This window comes from Pectinophora gossypiella, chromosome 18 (genome assembly GCF_024362695.1).
Source record: "Pectinophora gossypiella chromosome 18, ilPecGoss1.1, whole genome shotgun sequence".
NCBI classification, from domain to species: Eukaryota; Metazoa; Arthropoda; class Insecta; order Lepidoptera; family Gelechiidae; genus Pectinophora; species Pectinophora gossypiella.
Genome location: NC_065421.1, coordinates 4,372,432 through 4,385,920, shown reverse-complemented (window position 1 = coordinate 4,385,920; position 13,489 = coordinate 4,372,432). Strand labels below are relative to the sequence as shown.

At 36.4% G+C, this 13,489-nt stretch overlaps 1 protein-coding gene across 4 annotated transcripts in view; it reads left to right on the top strand.

Moving 5' to 3' along the window:
• LOC126375149 (uncharacterized) overlaps positions 1–13,489 on the top strand; it is a 557,945-nt gene that overhangs the window by 291,446 nt on the left and 253,010 nt on the right. The window contains exon 1 of one of the 4 annotated variants that reach the window (XM_050022002.1): positions 6,510–6,570. The exons of the other annotated variants lie outside the window; for them this stretch is intronic. The gene's annotated coding sequence lies outside the window, so the exon portion shown is untranslated. Of the gene's footprint in view, positions 1–6,509; positions 6,571–13,489 lie in introns of those variants that run through there. 4 annotated transcript variants of the gene reach the window in all.

Genomic DNA, 13,489 nt, shown 5'->3' with positions numbered 1-13,489 from the left:
TTAGCTAGGTAAGCCCGATCCAGAGGAGCTCGGTGGCGCAGCGGTTAACGCGCTCGATCTGCGATTGTTGAAGTTAAGCAACTTTCGCAAAGGCTGGTCATAGGATGGGTGACCACAAAAAAAAAGTTTTCATCTCGAGCTCCTTCGTGCTTCGGAAGGCACGTTAAGCCGTTGGTCCCGGCTGCATTAGCAGTCGTTAATAACCACCAATCCACACTGGGCCCGCGTGGTGGTTTAAGGCCCGATCTCCCTATCCATCCATAGGGAAGGCCCGTGCCCCAGCCGTGGGGATGTCAATGGGCTGGTGATGATGAGGTAAGCCCGATCCACCCTAAACCACATTACTTACCGTTACTTACCGTTAGGTGAAAATGTGGTCAAACGTAAGATTATATTATTTTTTTAAAAGTACCCACACTTCATCCAGCATTCTGATACACTAACGTTAACGCCTAGCCTATTATACTAATTCTATTTCTCTTTTGTTTTGTATTTTGTTTTTTCCTGTTTGTGCAATAAAGTATTTGTTATGTTATGTAACGTGACAGGTGATTCACTACTTGACCAGACAAATGGGTCTCACCCATTCTTGGCAGCTTGCGCGTACTTGCTACGTCATTAACCCTCCCGTTCGGTTTGTAGGCCATTAGTAATAACGGAATGATGTCGTATTTCACATTTCCCATTCCTTAAACTTCTGTCTCCGCTCCGCGGTGGAATAATGGCTTTTTTGCTTATTATTACTATATTTCATTCGATGCGGCCCTGTTGGCAAATAACTTTTATTACTGTTGTCTACTATCTCTCTCTGTCGTTAAGTTTGGCGACACGGTTGCGCATGTAAAGATACAAAATCACTCATACACACATACATACATAAACAGCCTATATACGTCCCACTGCTGGGCACAGGCCTCCCCTCAATCAACCGGAGGGGGTATGGAGCATACTTCACCACGCTGCTCCACTGCGGGTTGGTGGAGGTGTTTTTACGGGTAATAACCGGGACCGACGGCTTAACGTGCCCTCCGAAGCACGGAATCATCTTACTTTTTCGGACAATAAGATGATTCAAGCCTGAAAAGTCCTTACCATCAAAGGATAGTCTCACAAAGTGATTTCGACAAAGTCCCCGTCGGGAATCGAACCCGGACCTCCAGATCGTGAGCCTATCGCTCTAACCACTAGACCAAGGAGGCTGTTATGAAATCACTCACTTGGTTATTTTTGTCACCTTATTTGTGACTGTTTCTTATGGGCTTGTTTTGACTTCTCTGTTCAAGCTTAGTTGTTTGTGATTTAGGATGACAATACTTCCGAGTCGTCACTAAGTGACTTTGATTCTTTATGAAACCGTCACGATCTACTGCTCTCTTCATTCACTGAATCACAACAGTCAGCGGACTGCTAACACCTGCAAACTCTAAAACATTTTCTTTGGTTTTTGACGTAAGTATCTTATTGTTTTGCCCCATATATATTATGATATTAGCTACCTACTTGGCCAGAACTAAACCATCTAACACCGTCACACTTGCATAAATAGATTCAAATTTAGATTAAATTGAAATTAATCCTTCAAAACACTCGGTCCCAATTCTTGCCGTCTAAGCGAGGAAAGTCATCAAATGCCTTTGAAAATATTAAACACGAAATGTCCTTGGGGCACGCAAATAGATCCTTCAAAATTCCAAAAATCATTGTGAATCGTCGAAACTAGCATACAGTATGCTTCGGAATCCGCTATTCTAAGTACTAAAAGTTATATTGAAATTTGTGTACTTACTCTGAAAACGTGTCGGACCTTCAACTTCACGGATAGTTTCTAATGTGCTATTTAGTTTATATCCCTTGTAGTAAATTAATTATTCCAAGCAGAAACACGATTGGGGTCTAAAGTAACGAAACAATTTTATCGAGTCAAATTGTTTCACAATAAGGAATATGTTTTAAGATCGAACTAATTTTGAAATTGTTACGTTATCAGAAGTATACGAATTGATTGAGGGGAGGCCTGTGTCCAGATATTATTCGTGCCACGCGCGGTGCTCTTGCCGTGTCTGGAGCTGATAGTGAATTTCTTTTTACGTGATTTATCGTAGATTTGTCTCAGACGGACACACCAATGGACAAATAGGGAGCTCTGAGGGCTCCTAGGCCATCGTAGGGCACGTCAAAAAAAGCTGTAACTTTCAAACAAGGTCACCTACTGTTCACATAAAGCCAACCTTGATTCATACTATTCGTTTTTTTCTTTAGACCAGCCTTCTCCTCTCTTATATTGCGCATTTTCAAAGCTCAAAAACCGTCACCGTCGCGTCCCCAACTTGATTTGAGCCAACATTACACTCGTAACAGGCGTCACAAAGTCAAAACACACTTTTTCGCATTACGATAAAATAAAGTGAGAAAATTTCTTCATTTTGTATTCCTTTGTAAGGTTGACGTTATTCAATTTCCGTGACGTTTTTATGAAAAATAAAAGAATACTTCTTTTGTAAAACGGTTTATTGACTTGTGGACGGAAAATACATTGTTTCGGACACGGGGCGTGCAGGGAAGTAAGTAGTCACCAATCGACAAACGCCCCGTTTACATTATCGATATATCGACACTTTATTTAAAGAACACCACGAGCCGTTCTTTTTTTTTTAATCTTCTATTATTTAAATAAGCTTTATTTATAAACCATTGACATGTATAAATGATAGGATTTGTAGCAATACGCTCTAAAACATCTCTACGAGTAAGCACATGACTCGACGCACGTCTCTGATATATTTCTACGTCGCGCTCATTTTAACAGCACGCCTTCTTGCATCATGAATAGTTTAACAACTATTCCTTTCCATATTCTTTTAAATTAAACCTCAGAGTAGGATTTAAACGAGTCCCTTCCACAATATAGCGTATCTTAATAATAACAATAATATATTTGACTACTTGGACTGACAAATGGAGAGCGCTGAGGGCTATCACTCGGTACAAAATCGGCTCAGGGCGTCGTTTGAGAGGAAAAATATTTGAAAGACTTAATCGACCCTAATGGGTCGATAGCGATAAGCGCTGATTGAGGGAAATAGTCGATCACGCCGGGGGGTGGTATCGGGGTTCTGAAGTGTTTGGCGTCGCGAGCTGATTGGCCGCCTCTATGGCTAGAGTAATTGAGTCGTCGGGATATATTACGTCCTTCGGACGCCGATACTTTTCAGTACCGTCCGTGAGTGGGATGTATTCGGAAGGATGATTATGTAGCCTATATAATAGAAGAAGATAATAAATCTATCACGGCCAGCTGTGAACTTACATTTACGGTGCATATATTACAGAAAACTCGTTTTAGAATGAAAACTATCAATGTAAAGTCACTCGTATCGTTCAATCATTTTCTATATTATCATGCGCAATAGATTCCACACAAAGAGATATTTCTTCGATTAATTGAACTGTTTGTAATGTTGTTGAAAATACTCATATTAAATTGGTGAAAGTTTGAAGACGTGAGTTTACAAATACGATGTTTCACTTGAAAAATAATTTTACGTTGTACCTTTATTGGTTTTGAAATAAAATAATACAATAAAAACATACTAAAACAGTTATGGGCAATCCAGTTGTGTACATTTATTGATACTATAAATTGGTACTAGTATAATATTACGTACGAAATAGGTTGATAAACTTTGGCAGTGAGAAATAAAGTAAAATATATCAAGAGTTAAAGACACATAGCAGGGTGAAATAAATTACGAATTTGCGATGCAATCATCTAGTACAATCAAAAATGTGAGTATTGAATTTTGAACTATACGAATTCACAAATGTAAATTAATCGCTGTGATAACTTTCAATATGTAAATATTGACTAAGTATTCAGATAGCTTTAGGTACCTATGTAAAATCGATCACGAATCCACTTATTATTCATAAAGTTTACACGCACAAATTATACGAACATTAAATCCAGGCTACTCTATGTGGCTTGGCTTACATTTGTACAAGTAAGTACTAATGTATTTTTGTGTCCTCCTGTGTACATTTTTTTATTAAATAAATCATCTAATTAAGCGTTATCCCGTTTTCTCAGAGTCCACTCACCTAACCTGAATACTTTACACGTCCGGTTTTATACAGAAGAGAGTGCCTGTCTGTTTTTAAATAAATAATGTTACTTATTAAAATATGTCATAAACGTCCTTCCAGATTGTATACACACAAACAGTGTGTATCGTTTTACTGGAGTTTGTCACGCCGTTTCCAAGTTCTTCCTACGAGTCTACTGATTACGAGCAAAATCCGTTTTTGAGAGACGACAATATCGTGTTTTCTGAAGAAACGCACCGTCATAATGGAAGGAAATCTTATCGCCACAGAAGAGGGAAGTCAAGACGCGGTAGACATTCAAAGCATCATAGACGGCCCAATATCTGCTGTCAAGGTCCGAGGTGCGGTGACTGTGCGTTCATGCAACAACCTATGCTGCCACCAGCCCCAATGGGTCCGTTAGGGCCAATGCCGCATATGCTTCCAGTGCCACCAATCGGCCCACCTATGGGTCCGATTCCCCCTCCACTAGGGCCGCGTGGTCTCCCGATGGGCCCAGTTCCCCCTCCAATGGGCCCAGGTCCAGGTGTCCCTGCCCTTGTCCCAGCTGGCCCCCATCCCATACTCATGCCGTATCAAGTCCCGTATATTGTAAATTTATGATAATAAAGTCACTTGCCTACATTTTGTAAACTGATATGTTTTTTCCTTGAATATTAACCATCAGCTCCATTCTGTTCCAAACAGAATTTGAAATGGGACGTTACAAAGCTAGAACCGAACAAATAACGTGGAGTGCCAATAACGAAGAAACACTGTCCAATATTGTACTGACATCCACGAAAACCGTAAAAAATACTTGAAAATCTTTATTATACTTAATTATCCGTCAATTTATGAGTTTAGCTACTTTGTTATGTGAATTTGTTTCACTTATAAATGTATCGCAATCCTACATTCACTGCGAAAGAAACACTTCTTTCAAACTTTTACAATATTTTAATTTACTAAAGATTTCTAGTTCAGACAATGGGGTTTGGATTTAAAAAGGACATTTGATCTTACGACTTTAAATGACCTAACTTAAGTGACCTTACGTCTACTGAAATTCTCTCGGATAGACGCAGGAAATAAGGTTCAGGATTCAAGACTAACTTGAAAAAGCTAACTTTAATAGCATTTCGACGGGTCCATTTGATGAACGATGGAACGCTAATGTCACAAGGGACTATCTAGGGTAACGATGCCAACTTTCCAGAACCTCTCCTTCTTTTGTCATTTCTGGAAATTAACTTGAAAGGGGCTAAATCCACCCCTGCCCCGTCTGAAACAAGATCCGGGCAATATCCGAGGATGCTCCAGCAAACAAACTTCTTTGTAGCCCTGACTGTTTGAGCGCAATATATGAATATTTTATCCCGGGATAATATTGTAAAAAGGCTACAAACGGGCCAATCCCGTCAGAAACTTCAGTTTACTTAGGACGGCTTCTACGGGTGAGATAGTTTGTACGATACGCCTGTGATTTACTTATTTGCATACTTGTCGGAAGTCTTTTTTTTATTGTAGCCTTTTGTTTATTATTTGTGTTTTTATTATCATGTTGTACATATGTCAATCAATAAATTATACCACTCTCAATGAAACTCGCTAAGATACATAAATACATAAACTCACGCCTATTTCCCACCGGGGTAAGCAGAGACTATGGAATTCCATTTGCTTCGATCTTGACACTTCTCTTCCTTCACATTCAATCATACACGCACGCCGGTTCAGAGTAGATCGTACTGAACTTTTTCATTATTTTTTTTTTGCTGTAAAATTGAGGCCTTTCACAATTGGATAATGATTAAACAGAAGAGAGTTGTATCCTGTTTCAAGTCATAATAATTCTATATAGAATCAGCGACACTGCTTAAGTCTTCGTTTTTTAATAACTTGGAATAAAATTATACTTAAGCATTTTCATTCGGGACCTAGTGTCCGCCGATTTCATAACAATCGAAGGCCAAGTGAATAATAACTTGCGAAATGAAGTTACCCGAAATTCCCGAATACAATTTTCACCCAAAACTTGCCTCGTCTTAGTGTGAGGTAATGTGTGGGGTCGAATGGGTAAGTTTGACTTTGAATATATTAGCAAGTTAGCCCGCGAAGGAATGCTAGGCATATTAATATCGCTATTAGGGCTGAAAATAGTGACCTTGGGGATGCTACCCTTGAGATCAGGTGGGGTAATGAGCTGATGAAGCTCCAAGAGGGAGTCATGTAACGGAACGTTGCTTAAAGTGCAAATTTTAAAGAAATATGTAATTAACATAACGCATCTTATCGCCTGTATCCCCAAGAGGGAGAGGTATAACTAACATCATCATCATCATCTCTCCAGCATTATCCCGTTTTTCACACGTTCCGCTTACCTAATCTAAAGATTTGACAGGTCCGGTTTTTTACAGAAAGTGACCACAGCGAGACAGCCTGTCTGACCCTCCAACCCACGAAGGGAAAGCCAGTCCAATACAGGTTAGGTCACATGCCTCCGAAAATGCATTTCTCGGGAATGTGGGTTTCCTCATGATGTTTTCTTTCACCTTACCCAAGTAGCAATCAAGAATTGTGATTAAGTCATATATGTCTAAACTTTAGCTAAAGTGAGATTTATCCAAATCAAATAGGACTTATTAGGACTTCATAAATTCATTTCCTTCTTTAATACTATATAGTTTTCAACAAATCCTACTTTAGATAATTTAGAATACACAAAACCAAGTTAAGTATTCACAAAACTATTTAGTCTTATCTCAGCCTACTGTTAAGTCTACAAGTATTCTTTTACTTTACTCAGATTATTTAAAGGCTCACTTAACACTAAATTGATTTAGTGAAGTATCAGTTTAGCCTTGTAAAGTAAAAATTGATTGCCTAGATATACTTAAGGCAATTTTTATTATTTCTTGCTCCTATACAAGACTGTTTTATTCGTTTTTGACTACAATAAGTAAAACATAAGAAAAGTCTATTCAATGGACGATAAAATCGAAATAGAAGCAAGCAGAAAGATGGATGAAGTCCAAATAATAAAAGGATCTGGTGGTTTTCGAAGGCAGAATATTAAATACAGAAAATTAACCTGTGATAATGCACATCCCACTGTTTTTGTTAGCGATGCGATATCTTCTTCATTGCCATCATTTTTTTTTATATCGATTGGTATAACACAATCATTTAATTTTGGCAAAAAATCGTAAGTTCCTGTTTTTCAAATCCGATCCAGCGTGTGGCGGCCCAGGTACCTACCTACGTCTCGCACAAATCTTCTCAAAAATGACTAAGCTAGTCTAACCTAGTCTAAGCGCACGGTAACACTACACCATGAAAAATCGAGTTTTATATTAAAACCTGCTAAGTTCAAATATAAAATTAGGTACCTATTAGTCTAATAATAAATAAATCCAATCAAAAACATAAATGTGAAATGAGAGCCAAGTTCAATATTATGCAATGCTTTGGTTGTTGACTTCAACGACAAAAGAAGTGAGATGTAAATGGGTGCCAACTGCCAAGTTCAATGGTCAGTCCTGTAATTTATTTATAAGTAACAGTATAACATAGGAGCTTATCCCAATTAGGGATAAGCTCGCCTATGCTTTATCTAACGATAAATTATATGTAAATTTTCTTGTATTCTAAAGCAATAAAGAGTATACAAACAAACAAACAAACATATCATATCTTCTTATAACATAAGATAATATATTGTAGCCTAAGGTCTGTCTTATTGTAGGTAAGTACATATCTTCGTAACGCGTGGGTCCTTTTAAAAGGACAAATTCAAAACTAAAAGTCGACTTTATAGGTATAAAACATTTGAATACCTATTAAACTCGTTTAAGATTCACGTTAAGTTAAAAAAAAAAATAATATGCCAGTAAAATGGATGAGAGTTGTGTTGTATCGTGGGCGAAAAGCTGACAACCTATCACCGCTAAACACATGTTCCAACTTGCTTACCTACCCTTAAAGTACTTGTCGAATGTGGCATCAAGTGGTTTTATGATCACTTAGTGCTCTGCCTACCCCGATAGGGCATATAGGCGTGATTGTATGTTATGTTAAGTTAATCTACATACCTACCACAAAAAGACCGGCTGTCATGAGTTTTGATTACTTACTGATTCTTACATCTATAGTTAGGTACAGGCACTAATTAGGTATTTATGTTAAGCGTTCATGATAGAATCTAATTATTAAAAAGTTGCCAGATTTTTTATTTTTTCCTTTATATTCATCTAATTACCTATCTGCATACCAAATTTTAACTCTCTAGGTCATCTGGAACTGGGTTAGAGTTTTGATAAAAATGAGTCAGTCAGTCAGTCAATGATAAAAATGAGGATTTTGGACATTAATATCTAAATAACCGTTTGAGATAAGCTTATGAAATTTAGAACACTTATAATGTATCTCACAAGTCTCAATATATGAGCCAAATTTGATACGTTTATGTGAAATAATTTATGAGGGGGTCAAAAGTGGCTCAACCCATCTTAATTAAAAAAAAAAAAAAAATGGTTCGTGTAATAATACACACGGTGCGGCTCGCCAGTTCTATTTCTTGAACTTGGCTTGACACGCTTCCGCGTGTCTAGATACTTTTCTTTCTTCTTTCATTCTTTCTTTTAATAATTTTAAAAATGTACCTATTTTTAACTAAGCTTTATTCACAATCATAAACAAAACATATCTATTTTAAGTTTTGTGTATGGTTAAATGCATTTAAAGTGGGCATTAGATTCAATTCCTTTATTTTTTTAGCTTGATAAAGACATCGGGAATTTGGCCGCCTTTTTTAACAATAATGTTTTAGGTGGGATTAGAAACTAACGCGCACACACACGACGTTAATAAAATTGCAAGGGTTCTTCGTATATACAATATTCAACGGATACTCGTTAATTTTTGCAATAATCACATTGTTTCCGTTGGCAATTAGAAGCGCGGTGATCGTACCTACTTTGCGTCAGCGAACCATGTAGGTACCTATGAGAATGTATGCGCGGAGACTCATTAGCAAATTGAGTTTATGTTTGTTAGTTCCAATTGTGATAAATATTAAATAATTAAGTAAATCACATTCCTATCCAAGTAGGAACTCAGCATAACAATATTTTTTTATCTTCCACGAGTCGAAAAACTTACCTCTCAAACAAACATACTTTCCATAGGTTTTAAGCTTGTTCGATTTTAATTGTTACTTGTTACATAGATGATTCTGGCACAGAATAAACAAACATGATTTTACGACATTACTTTACTAAATCAAAATAGAGGATCACTTTAGATATAAGAGTTTTAAGTAGGAATTCACTAAATACTTTTTGTCTTAAGTTGGTATACTCCTAGACAATTGAAGTAAGATTTATCTTAACTAGTACTTGATGAAGTGCAACTTGACTTTACTTTTCTAAACTGATTCTTACGAAATCAATTGTTTCTAAAGTCTTACTTCATTTAGAAAAATATTACTTAACGCCATTTTGCACTTACAGGAAGAAACATGTAATATTTTTTTGACAATATTATCGTCAAAAACTGAAGTATATTAATATATATTTCTGTTGTAGTAACAATTACTGCGTTCAGCTGTCACATATTAATAGAAAATGAATTTCTCTATACTATATGTCACCATTTTTTTTATTTGCTAAATAATCAATCCAAATTTTATTATTATTTTTCTGGTATATTAAAGGCCCTTCTGTTTTTTAACACTTTCTATCGATTTTACACGAGAAACAATCATGCGTTTATAATTTCCTGTATGTGAAACGGCAGAATAACCTTTTGTTAAAACAACTTAACCAATATTTTAGACGCCATTTTCTTACAGACTTCATTTCTTGTGTTAATATAAATGTTCGCCATTATATTCTAAAATAAAGACGCGTGAAGTAAAAATCGTTTTAGTATGACCTGAAGTTTTACTTCGTTAAGTTACAATTGACTCAGTGCAATTCAATCCTATAGTCTTAACTAAGTATTGTAGATATCTTCAAGTATACATTCTTGGTATTAAGTGATACTACAAGAATTCTAAGTTTAGAATATGCAAGAACATTGTCTAAAGTAGGGTTTAAGTCTGACTTAGCGTTGTCTTAAGTCTGTCTTGTATAAGAGTTAAAGTATGTGCCCACTTTTACTAAACTGTATCTTCAAGATATCTTGAGGGATATCTTGGAGACCTATAAGACTTATCCAAGACAAGGGTTTGATTTAGTCTACTTGCCTTCAAGATATCTACAATTCTCTTTTAAGACAATCGGTTGCTACTTGGGTACTTAACCTTTAGTATATACCACTTACTTCTCGCCAGCTATGTTCAAGTGCCATGTAACAGCGGCAAGCCTATTGCCATAATTTTGGCACAAATCCTAGAAACTACGTGATATTAATTATATTTGTAATTCAAACATGAATACGACTCTACCACATAGTAGAATTTAACTTATTGACTAGAATGACTTGGTTATCCAAGATTTATGTTTCCACTCAATATTTTTGTTTCAACGGTTGACTCTGTTACTATTAAATTCAAAAATATTTTAATTCGGTAGGTAAAATAGTTACACTTTGAATCGTCATTTTCACACAACCTGTGCAGCCGGGGAAAAGAAGCTGCAAGAAAAACCTCAGCCCAGGACCCTAGAAATACTGTTATACAATTTAGTAATTTGGTTGCCTAATATCAGTTTCCAGACAGCTAATCCCATGTATTCGTATCGCCTAGATAATCACTTATCTTATAATAATCTTTTTTACAAAGTTTCTATTTAATTCGTCGCTGACGTCGCAAACTGACGTATCTCAAATTTTTGGCGCATCTGATTTGCACCTTATGCTATTGTTAATAAGACACAAATTATTTTAGCACAAAATTGCAGATACGTCTGTTTGCGACGTCAGCGACAAATTATTGTGTAGGGATCTTTGGCCCGCATTTGTCTCTCCACAAATCTAGATTAACAGAGCAACAAAAGAGTATAGTAAATACGGGTATTTCTCCTGTTTTGTTTACAAATGTATAGGTATGGTATGTGAAATTTAAAAAATATAATATAAAATATATTATAAAACCCAGAGGTTGCCTAGAAGAAAAATATTCGTTTAATTTGTATCAATGGCCCCGATTCTTGCAGACACATCCTAATTTTACTTTAAGTTATACCTGTCATTTTCTTATCCGCCGAAAAGGAAAGGGACGGATGATTGACATTTTAGGAAGAATGAGTAAATTAATGAATAACCCGGGCGAATCAAAAAGGAATCTCACCACAAGCATCAACTTCACACCACCACTTGTTTAATACGGGGCAACATCTATTGAACGAAATTAATACTTGTACCGTTACGTTAGAAAACCAAACAAAAAAATATGAGTGTGAAATTGATCAGCTCCAGGCACAGATAAAAAAACTGACAAAATCCTTAGAAAATATGACACTGGACTACGAAGTAGCTCAGAAAACTATTCGAAAGCACGAGCTGGCCGCTGATAAGTTAGTGAATTTGAGTTTTCACAACGCGGAACGCTTCGATTCACTAATTAATCGTCAGTATAGTTGCAATCATTCATCCTCGCAGACTGAGCGGCCTGCTCGTGTTTCCGAGTCCTCCCCGCTGTCCGCGCCCGCGCCGGCCCATCAGCTGGTACCGGCGGTGCAGGACTTGCTCCTCACACCAATTGTTAATGACAATAATACGTCCTTCTCGTCGGCGACCGGGCAGGCGGCGCCCGCGCCGGTAAACAAAGCGCAAAATATTATTATGTTTAGTGACGAAATTGGCAAAACAATGGGTTTACAACTTAGCCATTTCTTGAGGCGGGCAGTAATTAATAATTGTATGCCGGGTGCCTCCTATTTAGACATTTTAAAAAGAATAATTTCTTATAAATTCTCGAAAAATAGTACAATCATAATCTTGGCCGGTAGGAGAGGTAACGCGAACAAAGAACTACTTTCCCATTATATTTCCTTACTTAACAGCCTACCGAATGTAGAACAAGTGATTTTGTTTGCATTGCCTTTCAGCCAAAGTCAGCTTAATTCCGAAAATAAGTTTAGGCATGATCTAAACCTGACATTGCATACTTTAGTATGCGATTATTATAATAAATTTCAGTTCATTGATACGAATTCCTATGTTAGGAATTTTTATTTGACCAAAGGTAGATATTACTATCTATCTAACTTTTACAAAAGACAAATAGCGAAGTCGCTATCCTTTTTTTTTACAATAGAATCAGCCAATTCGTTGGCTTTTAACGCGTCTGCTCCTATTGAGCAGCCTATTTTTATTTCTGACATTTGTAATTTAAATTAAATTTAATGACAACAGAGAAAAACTTTGGCTGTAGTAAGTTAAATGAGGACATATTAAATATAAAATGCAATAAGAAAAATACAAATGTAATCAACCTGGTACACCAAAACATACAAGGAATATTGGGCAAGGAACTTGAAATTGAACTTTTTTTAAACAGTAATTGTGTTGATATTATGTGCGTAACTGAACATTGGCTAAAAAAACATGAGTTCGTTTGCTTCAATAATCACCAGGTTGCCAGCTCGTACAGCAGGGAGACGGCTATCCGTGGCGGTTCATTAATATTAGTACGTAATTGTTTAAAATATAAGGAACGAACGGATATTGTAAGTCTCTCAGTTGAGCGAACTGTTGAGCTGGCCTGTATTGAACTCAGCCGGCTTATTGTATTGAGCGTATACAGACCCCCCGCTTCATCTTATGATCTATTTGAGAAAGTTATTGATGAAGCTTTATGCAAATTATGTAATAAAAGCAAACATGTTATCGTCTGCGGTGATTTTAATATTGATATTCTGGAAAATTGCTCATTAAGTACTACATTCAAATCTTTATTTCTGTGTTATAATCTTGTAAATCTTTTTTCAGAACCAACCCGAATCACGTCACAGTCCGCGAAATGTATCGATAGGTAATATTTTTAGTAACTTAGAACCTTGTGATAAATTAATAATTAATAAATTAAAGTCAGATCACTGTGGTCAACAAATATCTTTCAACTTATTTGTTGACCGCTCACTGAAAAAGGATGTTACATGCAATCCCATATCAAGTAGTCGTTTAGAACAATTCAAAGATAATATGTCAAACAAATTACCAGAACTTCCTTACTGTGATGACCCAAATTTGTTATATAACTCCCTATTTAATCTAACAAAATCGGAATTTAATAAAGTATTTAAGGCAAAAACAATTAAGAAAGCAGACACACCAATTTTTAGTGACTGGGCGACGGTAGGAATTTATAAGAGTAGAAACAGGTTGTATGAACTTTACGAAGAAAGAACATACAATCATAGCGTAGCTTTTCACGACTATGTAAAACAGTATTCAAAAG